General features: G+C 43.6%; 1 protein-coding gene across 2 annotated transcripts in view; it reads right to left on the bottom strand.

Moving 5' to 3' along the window:
* The window catches only part of KIAA1671 (KIAA1671 ortholog), a 156,025-nt gene extending 140,558 nt beyond the window's left edge, over nt 1-15,467 (bottom strand). For both annotated transcript variants that reach the window (XM_050924024.1, XM_050924025.1), the window contains exon 1: nt 15,423-15,467. The gene's annotated coding sequence lies outside the window, so the exon portion shown is untranslated. The remainder of the gene's footprint in view (nt 1-15,422) is intronic.
* Nucleotides 15,468-15,942: the final 475 nt, after the last annotated feature.

Raw genomic sequence — 15,942 nt, 5'->3', positions numbered from 1 at the left:
GTGTGATAATAAAACAATGTAGCCTCTGTGTATTACATGGTTCTATCTCTCTTTTTTCTAGTGACCTTGACTACTGTAGCCGGATCACCGGCCTCACGTAGGTTGCAGAACTTGAGACAGAATCCTAGAAAATCAAAAGAGGAATTGATGAAATCTGTTATGAGCCACTACAACAGAGAAAGTAGGAAGACACAGGAATGGAGAGAGAAGACCTATGAATGGAGAAGCAGTGTACATGAATGGAGAAAGAGTGTACATGAATGGAGGCAAACAGAAAGCAGGAGAAAGGAATTGTCTTCCAAAAAAACCACAAAGCAGATGATAAGCCTCCTGGCTTGCCAAACTGAGTCTTTCGAGTCTATTGTAGCCATGCAGATAAATATGTACCGTGGTAACCCACAGCCCTCCCAAAGCCCTCTTCCTTGTTCCCCAGTATTTCCACAAAACAAAACAACTTTCTCCAGCAGCCAGTTCCTTATTATCCCCAGCTGCCCCCAACACCTGTACGATCACCTACCAGCCCTGATAACTATAATTCTTACCCTGTTCACTCCACCCCCATTATTCTGCAGCATAGTAATCCTGAAGTGCAGCAGCCATTGAATAGTGATCAAAATAGGACATATTAAAACCTGTGAATGTACAGTCCACCACCCCAACCCCCTTGCCTGTTATGTACTGTATGTTGAATAAAGTTTTTTTTTCTATTTCACTACGTTATATTGTTGCTGGAAGTGGTAAATATTATACACCAAGGTAAAGCAAAGCACATCAAATGCATCAAACATTACCGTTGGCTCTCAGCATCAAATTGCTCCCTTAAAGCATCCCTAATCCTTGAAGCCCTTTCCTGGGCCTCCCTATTAGCCCTGCTCTCTGGCTGAGCAAACTCATCCTCTAGGCGTCGAACCTCGGAGGTTCATTCCTCACTGAATCTTTCACCCTTCCCTTCACAAATATTATGGAGGGTGCAGCACGCGGCTATAACAGTGGTGATGCTGCTTTCCACCAAATCTAGCTTCCCATAAAGACAGCGCCAGCGTGCTTTCAAACGGCCAAAAGCACACTCCACAGTCATTCTGCACCGGCTCAGCCTGTAGTTGAACCGGTCCTTGCTCCTGTCAAGCTTCCCTGTATATGGTTTCATGAGCCATGGCATTAAGGGGTAAGCGGGGTCTCCAAGGATCACAGTGGGCATTTCGACGTCCCCTACTGTGATCTTGCGGTCTGGGAAAAAAGTCCTGGCCCTCAGCCTCCTGAACAGGGAACTGTTCCTAAAGATGCGTGCATCATGCACCTTTCCAGGCCATCCTGAGTAAATGTCAGTGAAACGCCCACGGTGATCCACAAGCGCTTGCAGAACCACGGAGAAATACCCCTTGCGATTAACGTACTCTGATGCCAGGTGGGGTGGTGACAGAATAGGAATATGCGTCCCATCTATTGCCCCTCCACAGTTAGGGAACCCCATTTCTGCAAAGCCATCCACAATGTCCTGCACGTTCCCAAGAGTCACGGTTCTTCATAGCAGGGTGCGATTAATGGCTGTGCAAACTTGCATCAGCACCATTCCAACGGTAGACTTTCCCATTCCAAACTGGCTCACCACCGATCTGAAGCAGTCTGGAGTTGCCAGCTTCCAGATTGCAATAGCCACCCGCTTCTCCACTGGCAGGGCAGCTCTCAATCTCGTGTCCCTGCGCCGCAGGGTAGGGGCGAGCTCAGCACACAGTGCCATGAAAGTGGCTTTTCTCATCCGAAAGTTCTGCAGCCACTGCTCATCATCCCAGGATTGCAGGACAATTTGATCCCACCACTGAGTGCTGGTTTCCCGAGCCCAAACGCGCCAGTCCACGGAGCTGAGCACGTCTGTTACTGCCACAAGCAATTTACTGTCTTCGCAGTGAGGCGATTCAGTATCATCGTCTGACTCCTCACTGTCACTCTCACTGTCACTGTCATTTTGCAGCTGAAGGAATAGCTCCACTGCCATGCGCGATGTGCTGGCAACATTCATCAATAAGGTCGTCAGCTGCTCAGGATCCATTTATAACAAAAATCGCAGAAAAAGCGCTGTAGAATCACAATGCCGCCAAACTGCCAGGAATGTGTAGCAAAGCACCACGGGGCGTTGGAACAGGAAGCGGAAAGACACTCACACTTCCTTCCCCTTCCCACAAGCCACAGCGCCGAAATGGGACGAGGTGCTCTGTGGGATAGCTGCCCACAATGCACCACTCCAAACAGCGCTGCAAGTGCTGTGAATGTGGCCACACTGCAGCGCTGGTTGCTGTAAGTGTGGCCACACTGCAGCGCTGGCTCTATACAGCTGTACTAACACAGCTGTAACTACCAGCGCTGCAAAACTGTAAGTGTAGACATACCCTAAGACCAGGTTATGGGTTGCTGGTTATGATTATGCTGTCTGTATCATTTTGGTAGTTGAAGTTATGAATTTTGGCTGTATGCTGTCTGTATTTCAAACTTGAGTTGTGTTACTGGGAAAGATCCCAGACAAGTTGATGTCAGCTCTGTTTAGCCTGCTTGATGGCCCATTAAGGACCATCACCTACACAATTGTCCCATCGAGAGGAGGCAGATACGCCTTGTGACTCAGCAGGGTGTGCAGAAACTGGCCCATGTGACTGCAAACTCCATTTTGCTGTAATTTTCCACAGCAGGAACAAAGGAGTGTTCTTACACCTGGAAAAGCCTATATAAGGCGGAGGCCTCATCTCCATTTTGTCTTCAATCCTGCTTCTTACCTCTGGAGGGACTTTGCTACAAACAGAAGCTCTGCACAAAGGACTGAATGACCCATCCCCGCTGGGGATGTACTCCAGAGACTTGATTTGAACCTGCAGTTTACTCCATCACTGCTACAAGCCTGAACTAAGAACTTTGCCATTACTGTATGTAACTGATTCCATTTAACCAATTCAAGCTCTCATCTCTATCTTTTTCCTTTTATGAATAAACCTGTAGATTTTAGATTCTAAAGGATTGGCAACAGCGTGATTTGTGGGTAAGATCTGATGTGTATATTGACCTGGGTCTGGGGCTTGGTCCTTTGGGATCGAGATAACCTTTTTCTTTTACTGGGGTGATGGTTTTCATAACCATTCATCCCCAGGACGGGTGGCACTGGTGATGACACTGGGAGACTGGAGTGTCTAAGGAAATTGCTTGTGAGACTTGTGGTTAGCCAGTGGGGTGAAACTGAAGTCATCTTTGTCTGGCTAGTTTGGTTTGCCTTAGAGGTGGAAAAACCCCAGCCTTGGGCTGTGCCTGCCCTGTTTGAGCAATTGGTCCTGAATTGGCACTCTCAGCTGGGTCCCGCCAGAACCGCATCGTCACAGTGGTATATCACTTCTGCTATTGTTTAACCAAGAGTTAAAACCAAATGAATCCTCTACTGCTGATTTCTTATATACACTCCTCTTTTCTACACAATGGATATATCTTCAATGCAAAGTTATTTACACTCACGTTAACTCCTCCTGATTAGCCTAGTTCAGGGGTTGGCAACCTTTCAGAAGTGGTGTGCCGAGTCTTCATTTATTCACTCTAATTTAAGGTTTCGTGTGCCAGTAATACAATTTAACATTTTTAGAAGGTCTCTTTCTACAAGTCTATGATATATAACTAAACTATTGTCGTATGTAAAGTAAATAAGATTTTAAAAATGTTTAAGCAGCTTCATTTAAAATTAAATAAAAATGTAGGGCCCCTTGGACTGGTGGCCAGGACCCAGACAGTGTGAGTGCCACTGAAAATCAGCTCGCGTGCCGCCTTCAGCACGCATACCATAGCTTGCCTACCACTGGCCTAGCTTGAGTAAAAGCAGTGCAAAATAAGGACTTCTCCACAAGGAGATATATTCCTCTTTGACTCCATGTGTGGACACTCTTATCCCACAATAAAAGTTTCTTACTCCGAATTAGCTTAATCCACTTTGGAAGTTGATTAAACTAATTCGGAACAAAGCATTTTATTTCGGAATAAGCGTGTTCACACATGGAGTTAATCAGGAATTGTTAATATGCTTTAAAGTCATGCCCTACCTTATTCTGGATTAACTTTCATGTGTAGACAAGCCAACTCAAGCTGCACAGAGTGAAAGCATTAGCATTTGTGTTGTGAAAACTCAAGCTATATAGCCTATACCCTCTGGCAGACCAACTAACTCAAGTAAAAAGCGCCACCACACTCGAGTTATGAGTTTGTGTGAACGGACAGGACTCAAGTGAGGGGCAACATTCAAATTGTAACTTTAATTAACTCTGCAGTGAACACAAGCAGGAGAGGTATACAGAAACTGTAACATGCATGAAATGCTTACTGTAATTCATCTAACATATGCTCATTTTTCTACACCTGAAGACTGATAGTTTCATGCATCCAGTCAAATGATTAAGCTTCTGAAATTTATAGTTTCAAATCTTTTTCTATGTGCTGTAACAAATTTATTATAAATCAAGATCATTAATATAGTAACTTGTTTCAAAGTGTAAGAAATTTTCAGTCTTCAATGTATCTGGTTTGAGAAATTCATTACAGATTTATCATGAGCCAAAAATGAAAAATTTGAACTTGCTCCCGATAACAGATATCACAAGTGAAATCCTGGTCCACTGAAATCAAACAGAATTTTGCTATCGCTTCAGTTGGAGCCAGGATTTCACCCATATGGCTAGGTGCATGTATCAACAAAAAACACTACTGATTACACATCTATAAAAATCAACCCGGATTATGTCAGACAAACAATTCTCTGGAATCTTTTGAGTATCTAATTTGTCCTATATAATCACAGAATTGCCACTAATATGCTTGTTATAAAATAATGTATAGAAGCTCACCTAATTAAAGTGTACAATGCACATGAGGAAAGTGATTTATGCACAGTACATAAGACACAAACTACCATTTTAAAACAAACACTCCAGACAGGTTAAAAAACTGACTAATGTTCAACGTAATTTCCCAACCTTAACATAAATTTAAAATAGCAATAGAGGGGATTCTAGGTTATTTAGCTGTTCAATAGTTTCAGATCATGAGAATGTACTATAGAGAATAATGTAAATTTTGTATTATGATCAAAAGAAATTAGAATCAAAGCCCCAAGTGAGTTATGCATGTCATTCCTAACAATACCAATAAAAACTGTTTATACATATACTTTTAAAGATTCTTTTAAGGAATCAGATACATGATTATATTTGTCATATGCATCCCACAAGCCAGGTTTCTCATCATCAGCATAACAATCTCTATAAACTATCTAAAGTAGCTTTTCTGTAAATCAGTTAATTGGAATTGTAAGGTCCCATATCTTGTCAGCTGCCTGATAAAATAATTAATGCTATGTATTACTGGGGCACAGGGAATCCCAGCTTTTCAATAGCACAGGATCATGTTTCTACCCATGGGGTCACAAGTTCAAACTGTAAAAGGGACAGTGTCAACTTGGAAAAAAAATTAACATATGAGAAAATAGTGTACCTATTATGTTAGCAAGTATCACCTCAGATCACTGTAACTGAAACCATTATATGAAACACACTTTGATACTTTCCCCCAGTTTGTGCATCTGACATCACTGTGTCTAATCAGTTTCACCCCAATGATCAGTTAGGTTTCCTCTGCTGAAAAGATCCTTAGAAAGATCACAAGAAAAGCAGAAAAGCCCGTGTTAAAATTCTGTTTCAAAGAAGTTTAAAAAATCTTCAGAACTGTTATTTAAGGAGTCTTCTAACAGAAACTGGATTTTTTTTAATTATTCAACTTGCCAGTATCCCTTTAAAACTACTCAGGACAATTTAGGGAGTCACTTTTAGAAGTTTAGCTTCCAGTAACACAAATGTTTAGCCCAAGCAGAACTCAGTCTAAAGCAATCAGATCAGCAAACTGGATTTGAGGAGTTAACTGAATCCTGTATTCCTCTTTCACAGAAATGCATTTCATGAAGTTCATAATAGGCTGAGTCATTTGAGACTAGGCCAGTAGATCCACCTCAGCTATTAAATATAACAACGTTCTCCTGGTGACCAGATTTTGAGGTCATACTGACAGATCTTACCTGGCTGCATCATGAAATGTTATAGCTAACAACTAACTTCAGTTAGGCCCCCACTTTGTTTTGCTATTCACTGTTGAAACATTCCAAAAGAAAGCGTTCAGATATTTGGTTTGTTACTAGTTCAGTATAGGATTAAATGGGTCACTCTCCAAGTATGTGGTATCCTCTAAACCTGTATAAAAGGTTAAACGTATTAAGGGGATTCACTCCCTCTCCACCACTTTGAATCAACTGACTCTTCTAGTGAGCATGTGCCTTCTGCAACCAAACCCAAATCAGAGCCAGCTATCCATGCTCATGTAACTTCCTTCATTGATACTAGAATGGGAAAGTGCTGAGCCAGCAGCTATTTCTTATAAAATTGCAGGATGTTAGCATATCCAGCTGCACAGAACAGAAACAGCACATACATCTATCTGCATCTGCACACGTATCCCGCACATCGTCCTGCAATTAAGTGGTTAACAATTAGGATTCAAGATTAATTTGAATTAGTTGTTGAGGGAAGTTCAGAGCTCTCTTGAAGCTATTGTTTCAGTTTCTCTGACTGCAACTCAAGATAACCATGCACTAGTTTACACCATGAAGACCATCTTTGCAACAAGAGAGGCTAGAAACTTCATTTAAATTAAAAAAAGCTTAGATCTCAGACACAACAGCAAAAATCCATGATTTTTGTGGCTTTTCCACAGCATGGTTTTGTATTGTCCTTATATATAAAACAAATATCCAAGATATTACAACATTCTCAGAGTGTGGTCACTCTCATGTGTCAAAAACAAAAGCAACAACCAAGATCGCATTCACAGCCTATCACCAAGAGCTTCATGTCTGGGCTTGCACTTCCAAGCAGTTTTACTTCTCATTCATGCATCTACAAACTGACCATTGAATACACTATGCTTTCATTCTGTGAAGATTTGTCTGATTCAAAGTAGGGTTTAAATAAGTTCTCCTGGCAGTAGTTTATTATTTAACAATTAAACACCAAGCCAACAAATTATATATCCACCCCAGGAAACCAATTTAAGAGTAGATAGTAACAAATGCATACATAGCACAATACTTACAAGAAGTAGCAGTAAAAGCTACAACAAACTGTGAAAAAAAAAAACATCTTGTACGCAGCTTGGTCACAGATAATGCTGCAAATGTATTCAAGATAAGAAATTTAGAAGAGAGTCCCAAGCTAATAAAATACGGTTGCAGTGCTCATTTGATGCACCTCCTAACCAAAGACTTCAGTGTTCCAGAAATATAGGTTAATGCTGAAATTGCAAAATACTTCCATAACAACCACATTGCAGCAGCTGCTCTGAAAAAAGTGGGAGGAACCAAACTAACTCTCCCACAAGACATGTGATGGAACTCAGTAGTGGACAGTTTTGAACATTATATCAAGAACTGGCCTAATTTGATGACAGTTTGTGAACAAAATTGTGAAAAATAGATGGCACTGTCACAGCCACAGTTCTCAACATTGGGTTTAAGAGAAATGTTGAACATGCTGAGTACCCTGAAACCTATTTCTGTAGCCTTGAACAAAATGCAGGGAAATAGCTGTTTTATTGCAGATGCTGTTGAAATTTGCAAGGAACTGAGTGAGATCTTAAACACTATCTCCAGCTCATTTTCTTGCAAATATTCTCAATACTTGGTACCAGGGTCAAACCTTAACTACTGAAGAAAAAGGGTTAGCTATGACATGGATCATCCTTCCATAATGCCAACCATCATAAACTTCAAACCTAAGGGTGAACCATTCAAGAAATATATGTTTACTGATGATGTTTTAAAGAAAGTCACACCAGTGAACTGGTGGAAGTCACTTAAGCACTTGGATTCAGAGACTGTTGAAGTGATAATCTCACTTTTAACAGCAGTAGCTTCTTCTGCTGGTGTAGAAAGAATATTTTCTTCCTCTGCACGAATTAATTCCAAACTGAGAAATCATTTGAGACCTGAAAAAGCAGAAAAAGCTTGTTTTTCTTTTCCAGATTATGAACAAACAGGAAAATGAAGGTGAAGATGATTGAGTTAGCTGCAGACGCCAATATTTTAAGTTTCCAATGTTGACCTGGCTGACACAGTCTATTTAATTTTTGTTTGTTTTTTTAAATATTTCATTTAACTATTTTAGTTAAAAACAATTTTAACAAAACAAACTTGAATGTTAAACTTGAATGTTTAACTAAAAATTCATATGCTTGTTTTGTTAAAATATATGTTTGCTGTTGAAGAAAAAAATCCAGAATATATAACATTGTTATTTTAGTTAAATAAAACAATTTAAAAGTCTGTCTGGTGATGTTCTCCTCCTAATACAGCATGGCAAGAAAATCCTCCAAATATTAATGATTAACCTATTGAATTGGAGATAGTTCACCTCCCAGTGACTTCATAAATATCTGCTTTAATTATCTTTGGTAAATGAAATAACCAATCATTCGTTTTCTGATAAAGCTGTAAAACTAATCTGAAAAGTTTTCAAAATAAATCACTTAAAAATATATAGTGTGTACCTTCTAAAAATGAAACCTAAATCTATCACTGAGTTGTGAAGAATATGTATTAAGGGTATAACAAACAACAAGAATGCACTTTTATGTAGAAATCCATGATTAAATCGAGTCTTCCTGACGAGTGATTTAAATCCACGATTTAAATCAAATCCACCCTGACAGGTAGGACAGGAAGTATCTCTATTCATTCATAAAGCATCAAGTACATTTACAGTACTATAGAAGTGAAAAAAAGACACTGCCAACTTGTTGTAAACATTTACACTACATCTCTGAATTACTTGTAACATTACCTTGATATTCCATTTTAATTATGGAGAGAAGGAAACTAGTATTTACCCGATTTACAGTTTCAGTTATTAGCTAACCATTTTTAACAAAAAATGATAGAAACAGGCAGCAGGAGTCTCATCCTCAGCCAGTGTAAATTGTCTTAGCTTCCTGAACTTCAGTGGATCTACAGCAATTTACACCAATTGAGGAGTTCTCCTTAGATAGCAAAATACAAGTACAATTTCTACAATAGCTTCTTGAAAGTACACGAGAAAAGTACCCACCTTGACAAGACACTCCAGGCCAGGCCCATGAGTTCTTATGGCCCCAATCCTGCAAAGTCTTACATACACATTAACTTCATTGTGACTACTCAAAGTGCATAAACTGAAGCACTTGCATAAGTCTTTGCAAACTCTGGGTTTAAGAATGTAATCTGCATAAGTGAGCAAAAGAAGTCTATTCTCAGACCCCACTGCAGGAAACTCTGTTCTACATAAAAAGACATCTTGAAAATAAGGAAAGAACAATGGCATTTGAGATAAACTGAATGAAAACTCTATGGAGGGGATGGTATAATGGGATAGCCTAATTTTGGCAATTAATTAGTTTTTGACTACTAGTGGTAAATATGCCCAATGGCTTGTGATGGGATGTTAGATGAGGTGGGATCTGAGTTACTACAGAGAATTCTTTCCTGGGTGTCTGGATGGTGAGTCTTGCTCACATGTTCAAGGTTTAGCTGATCACCATATTTGGGGTCGGGAAGGAATCTTCCTCCAGAGCAGATTGGCAGAAGCTCTGGGCAGTTTTTGCCTTCCTCTGCAGAGTGGGGCATAGGTCACTTGCTGGAAGGTTCTCTGCACCTTCAAGTCTTTAAACCATGATTTGAGGACTTCAATGGCTCAGACACAAGTCTGATACAGAAGTGGGTGGGTGAGATTCTGTGGCCTGCATCATGCAGGAAGTCAGACTAGATGATCATAATAGTCCCTTCTGACCTTAAAGTCTATGATTCTATGATTTTAAAGTTACATTATTGCACACTAATGACATTTATGACATTTTAAAGAGTTAACAAACAATGTGTGACTTCCATTGACCTGAAAAATTCACTTTGCCAATGGAAAACATTCCTTTGCGAGCAGGGCTAATCTATCAATTTCTCCGGGATCTGTATTAGAAAAAATGCTATTCTAACCCTTATGCTCAAAGAAAAACTTTCTGCTATGACTATACAATACTGTATTTCTCAGTCTTCAGAAAGCTTTAGTGCCTTTAATCCCGCTCAGCTTTCCCAAGCATCCCTAACAGACAAATTATCAAAACTCTGGTAAGTTTCATGATTACTATTTAGAAACCCATGAGCCACAGGAAAATTGCCAAGAATCATATTAGTTTTACTCTAATGATGCTTCTGAAAGCTACCAGAAGATGCAGCAATGAAGTTATTCATGAGCAATGACCACACAAAAAGCTTGAGAAAAATGTAAACCAGTGATGATGCCCAACTGCAGCAGCTAAGAGGCTTGGCGGGTGGGGAGAGAAAGTTCCTTGCTCCTTTTCAGCAGCCAAGCTGATGTGAAAGGACAGGGAGGAGAAATGGGATTCAAATTTATCTGCTAGCCAGGCTGATATGCCAGATGGAGCAGAGTCCATGAAATCATCCAGGCAGGAATCCCAGAGCCCTACCAGCAGCAGGGGAGATGGGAGACCTGGACTTCTCACCTACATTCCATCTAGAGGTTGCTGGTAGACTCCTGCACCTCATTTTTCGTATCCGTCTCTAGTGTACAACCCTTTGGCTAATAGGTATCTTGCACATTTTTCAAGAACTGTCCTTTCTATATGGCATTCTCCCTTGCAGAATAGTTATTGGCAAATCAGAACTGGAAGCTTTAGACAACACCTATTCCAGAAAAAAAACAAAACAAGCTATCCCAAAAGATATCATAATTTTCAGCATTTTCAACAGAAATGCCAAGGACGGAATAAGCATATATCGAGGTATATTTATCTCATAGAGCTGGAAGGGAACTTGAAAGGTCATTGAGTCCAGCCCCCTGCCTTCACTAGCAGGACCAAGTACTATCCCTGACAGTGTGGTGGTTTGTTTTGGGGGGTTTTTTCCCCGATACCTAAATGGCCCCCTCAAAGATTGAACTCACAAGGCTGGGTTTAGCAGGCCAATGCTCAAACCACTGAGCTATCCCTCTGCCAAGCATATAGAGTTAACTCCCATTTCAGGGTTAGACAGAGCTGACAGAGGTAAAAATGTCTGTGCCCTGTACACACACAGCTTTCAATATTGCTTTCAACACAGGAGTTCCATTTGTGCAGAATTACAGGTCTGATTTTTCCTGATTGTTGGTACCTAGCTTATTGTGAAGGCCCAGATCAGGCAGGATGAGAGAAATAGGTAAGGCAACTCTCTGTCCTGTATCTATCATGTGGAAGGACTACAGTCTTCAGGGTTGCCAAACAGGCAAGGACCTTTAATCACTACTAAACATATACTATAAATAAAAAATGAGGTGATATGCTGATTGCTCCTCTCCCATGAATTGTAGATTTTAAAAAATATTTTCTATGATGTTATTCATAATGCTATCCAGGATTTTCCCCAATAATCTAGAAAAAAATGAAACTATAAAAAAATCAGTCACTCTCTTCTGCACTTCTTTTATAACACAAATGGAGAAGTGAAGGTTGTGGACAATATTATCTATAGTAGCTGGAATATTCTTAGCAGCAAGAAAAAATGTGATGAATGCAATAGTAAATTACTATAGCTAATACTAGGAGCAGCAGGAAAAACATTTACTTCAATCAGTAAACTCAGGTAACCACAGAGGAAAACAGACTTGATAACCTTAAGTATTTGAGTAGGGAACCAAGCTTTACAAAATTTTAATTCATAGTGAACTCTGGAAGGGCAAAACCATTTTTAAAACAACCATTCTAAAAACTATTTTTGCCTACAATTGTCACAGGTTACATTTTCTGTCTAAAAAGCAATTTTGTCAACTAACTTATTCCAGATAAGGAAAGTTTTACAACTTTGTTTCTATTTTATGGATAAGTCGTTTTAGTTCAATATACACTAAAACAAATCCTGTAATATTGTTTTACCATAACGAGTATCAGTTCTTAGAGAAATTGTAGAAAAATAACTGGATTATGTTACCAGTTGACTTTCCCATCTTTTTAATCAGGCAATTTCTTCCCTGTGTTGTCTACTTCTTTACTATGTCCCAGAATACTGTAGAAAAACAATCTTAACCACTCTGCTTTAAAAAGGTGTGTACCTCCCTGTCTTATGGCATAAAGAAAAAACATCTATTCTGAAGGGGAAAAAAACCAACAATATCCATTCCTGTAAAAAAGGTGTGTTTGAGGCAGTTGATCTAACTTCACAGTTACCCTGGTAACATTGTTTACCTCCTCTGCTTGCCATGAAAATTGCCTACAGTGGCCACAGAAAAAGTCTGTTTTGACAGAACATCAATGGCCATATGTTAGAGTTCCTTTAGCATGATCCCAACATTTTACATTGTCACATGCAGCTGATTATCTTCAACAGATTTATACCATTATGCTTTGAAGAATCACATCCAAAAGAATACACACTGGTTACCACATTACATGATGGCATAGATTGGCAGATGGTATACTGCCAAACACAATTTTCCTTAATTCCATTCCATATTGAAAAGTCAAAGTTACATAGATGATGCATCAGAAATAAATATCAAATCAATACTCATGTTTACACGATTTAATTACTTAGCTTCTCAGAAAAAGAAAGTATAGTAACAGTCCTGCAATGAAATCCACACAGGCACATTACTAAAACTGAACAGAAATAATGCAGGGAAAAAAGTGGATTCACAGACTTGGACTTCCATCTTAACAGGTATGTTTAATTTGCAGCTTTAGAATACCCAGATACTGATTTGCCTCCCACTAAAATCAATTGCAGGCCCTCCACTGACTTCATGGCAGTAGGATTAGACCCCATGTGATCTTTTTAACAGATTACTTATGCTCAAGTACAACATAAACCTAGCTATACACTGTCCTTGTAGTCACATATGAATTACTCCATGTTTTTCCAATTCTGGTATAAAATAAATGTATATTATATTAGATGCACCAAATAATGACAAAATATAAATCTTTTCTATCCTTCCAGATCCTTTACAATTTCAATTTAGCACTGCTAAAATTGCAAATACATGGACCAGTTTAGCTAAAACCAAGCTATTTGCATCCACAGTGCACTGGAATCATGAAACCCTGCACTTGTTTCCGGTTACACCAAATTTACAAATAAAGAGAATAAACAATGACATTAAAAATGTAGTCCAACCAAGTCTAATCATCTCAAGTGCTATACAACAAATTATGGATGTCAGTCTCTTAATTATCCCATGAGACTTTAATAAGATTTAAATACTGTGGAATGACACAGGTAGTAGAGAAGGAAGTTATAGCATTAACATTTTCCTTAGTCATTTTTATTTTTAGCAAGGAAACAAAACAAAACCACACCAGTGTTAGAACAATGTAAACCAAGATACCCAGCTGATATTCAGATTAGGCAATTACTTGTCCTGTTGACAGGTAACTAATGAGGGGAAAGGAAATAGGAACAGTGAGGGGAAAAGGGGGGAGTAGAAGTAGGAGTCTAATCTGTAGCTACCACTATAGATTGTTACACTTTTCCGAACAGCTTTAGTGTTTAATCCCATTAAAAGGGATGCATTATTCCCACAGAAAAGAAGACCCTAACAACCACCAAAACAACAACAAAACAAGGGAAGAAAAATATCTGGAAGCGGCCAGTTTATAAATCTTTATGCAAATACTTTATGCATGAGAAGTTACCAGTGTATCAGTTTAACAAATCACGAATGTCAGAGAAAGACACAAAGCTCTTCAGGATTTCTACAGAAGCTGTACAGCTTCAAAGCGATTTACAAGCACCAGCTGAGCAGAGCTCAGACCCACAGGGAAGTTGTCAACTAACTTTGGGAACAAGTCCCCGACCAACATTTTCAAACTCGAGGACCTGAAGTTGGGCCCCTAAATCCAGAGTTAGCAGCCCGACTTTCAGAGGTGCTGAGTACCCACCGCCCCCTTTGCAGCTAGGGTGCTAAGCGCTGCTACAGCCCCCTGGCCTGAGCGAGGCGCCTTGTCTAGAGCGAGGGGACTCGGAAGGGATGCATGGGAGGCCCAGGGCACGGCCAGGCAATTTTAGAGAGGCGAGGGAGGGTAAACAATGAGGGCAGGGGCCCCTGGGTGGGGCAGAGGGGCTCAGAGAGATGGGGGCAGGGCAGGGTGCCAGGACAGGGTGCCCCTGGGGATGAGAGATCTGGGGAGGGGGCCGGGTGCCTCCAGGGAGGGGGGGTCAGTGAAGCAGGGGGCAGGGTGCCCTGAGGAGAAGTTTAGGGGGCAGGGTGCCCCTGGGGAGGGGGGGTCAGTGAGACGGGGGGCAGGGTGCCACTGGGGAGGGGGGGTCAGTGGGGCAGGGTGCCCCTGGGGAGAAGAGATCTGAGGGGCAGGGTGCCCTCGAGGAGAAGTTTAGGGGACAGGGTGCCCCTGGGAAGGAAAGATCTGGGGGGCAGGGTGCCCTTGGGGAGAAGAGCTCTGGGGGGCAGGGTGCCCCTGGGGAGGAGGGTCAGTGAGATGGGGGGCAGGGTGCCCCTGGGGAGCAGAGATCTGGGGGGGCAGGGTGCCCCTGGGGAGGAGGGTCAGTGAGGCGGGGGGCAGGGTGCCCCTGGGGAGCAGAGATCTGGGGGGGCAGGGTGCCCCTGGGGAGGAGGGTCAGTGAGGCGGGGGGCACGGTGCCCCTGGGGAGCAGAGATCTGGGGGGGCAGGGTGCCCCTGGGGAGGGGGGGGTCAGTGAGGCGGGGGGGGCAGGGTGCCCCTGGGGAGGAGGGTCAGTGAGGCGGGGGGCAGGGTGCCCCTGGGGAGCAGAGATCTGGGGGGGCAGGGTGCCCCTGGGGAGGAGGGTCAGTGAGGCGGGGGGCACGGTGCCCCTGGGGAGCAGAGCTCTGGGGGGGCAGGGTGCCCCTGGGGAGGGGGGGGTCAGTGAGGCAGGGGGGGCAGGGTGCCCCTGGGGAGGAGGGTCAGTGGGGCGGGGGGCAGGGTGCCCCTGGGGAGCAGAGATCTGGGGGGGCAGGGTGCCCCTGGGGAGGGGGGGGGGTCAGTGAGGCGGGGGGCAGGGTGCCCCTGGGGAGCAGAGATCTGGGGGGCAGGGTGCCCCTGGGGAGGGGGGGGTCAGTGAGGCGGGGGGGGGCAGGGTGCCCCTGGGGAGGGGGGTCAGTGAGGCGGGGGGGGCCAGGGTGCCCCTGGGGAGGGGGGTCAGTGAGGCGGGGGGGGCAGGGTGCCCTGCCCTGTGGGGGGCGGGGTCCCGTGGGGGTCCGGTCCATGGCGCCATCGGGGGGCGGGAGCTGAGACAGCTCGGCCCCTCCCCCCAGAGCGAGTCTCAGCGGGGCCAAGCCCCGAGGGGCCCAGCCCCCCCGCGGAACCCCCACCTGCCTCCTGCGTGTGCGGGCTCCTCTGCCCCAGCGCGGCGCCTCCTCCCGCGGGCGCACAGCGCAGCCTAACCTGCTGCCGCCCGCCCCGCCCCGCGCGCAGCCCAGCCTGCTGCCTGCCCCACGGGAGGAACCGAGGGACGCGCCTCTGTTACCATGGTGACCGCGGGCGCGGCGGACACCCGGCGGCGGGCGGGGCTTGGCCGCGGAGGGGGCGGGGCAGCGCCCCTGCACCTGTAGCCCAGCGGGCGGGGCGCGGCGCGGCAGGGGGAGGGGGCTGGTCCCCCCGACCGGCCTGGCTCAAGGGGTCTCGTGCGGGGCTGGGCCCGCTGCGGGGCGGGGGGGCTGCTGCACGCCCTGGCGCCACGTGGTGTCCATCGTATCCGGGGTGGGGTGACCAGGCAGCACATGTGAAAAGGGGGGGGGGTAATAGGAGCCTATACAAGAAAAAGACCCAAAATGGGGCATGTGGGCACCCTGGCTGGGTCTGATGGCTCGCAGCACCCCCGCTGCACACGTT

The sequence above is a fragment of the Gopherus flavomarginatus genome, chromosome 15 (assembly GCF_025201925.1).
Source record: "Gopherus flavomarginatus isolate rGopFla2 chromosome 15, rGopFla2.mat.asm, whole genome shotgun sequence".
Classification (NCBI taxonomy): domain Eukaryota; kingdom Metazoa; phylum Chordata; order Testudines; family Testudinidae; genus Gopherus; species Gopherus flavomarginatus.
Note: the sequence above shows the minus strand (reverse complement) of the source record. Positions and strands in the feature narration are given on the sequence as shown.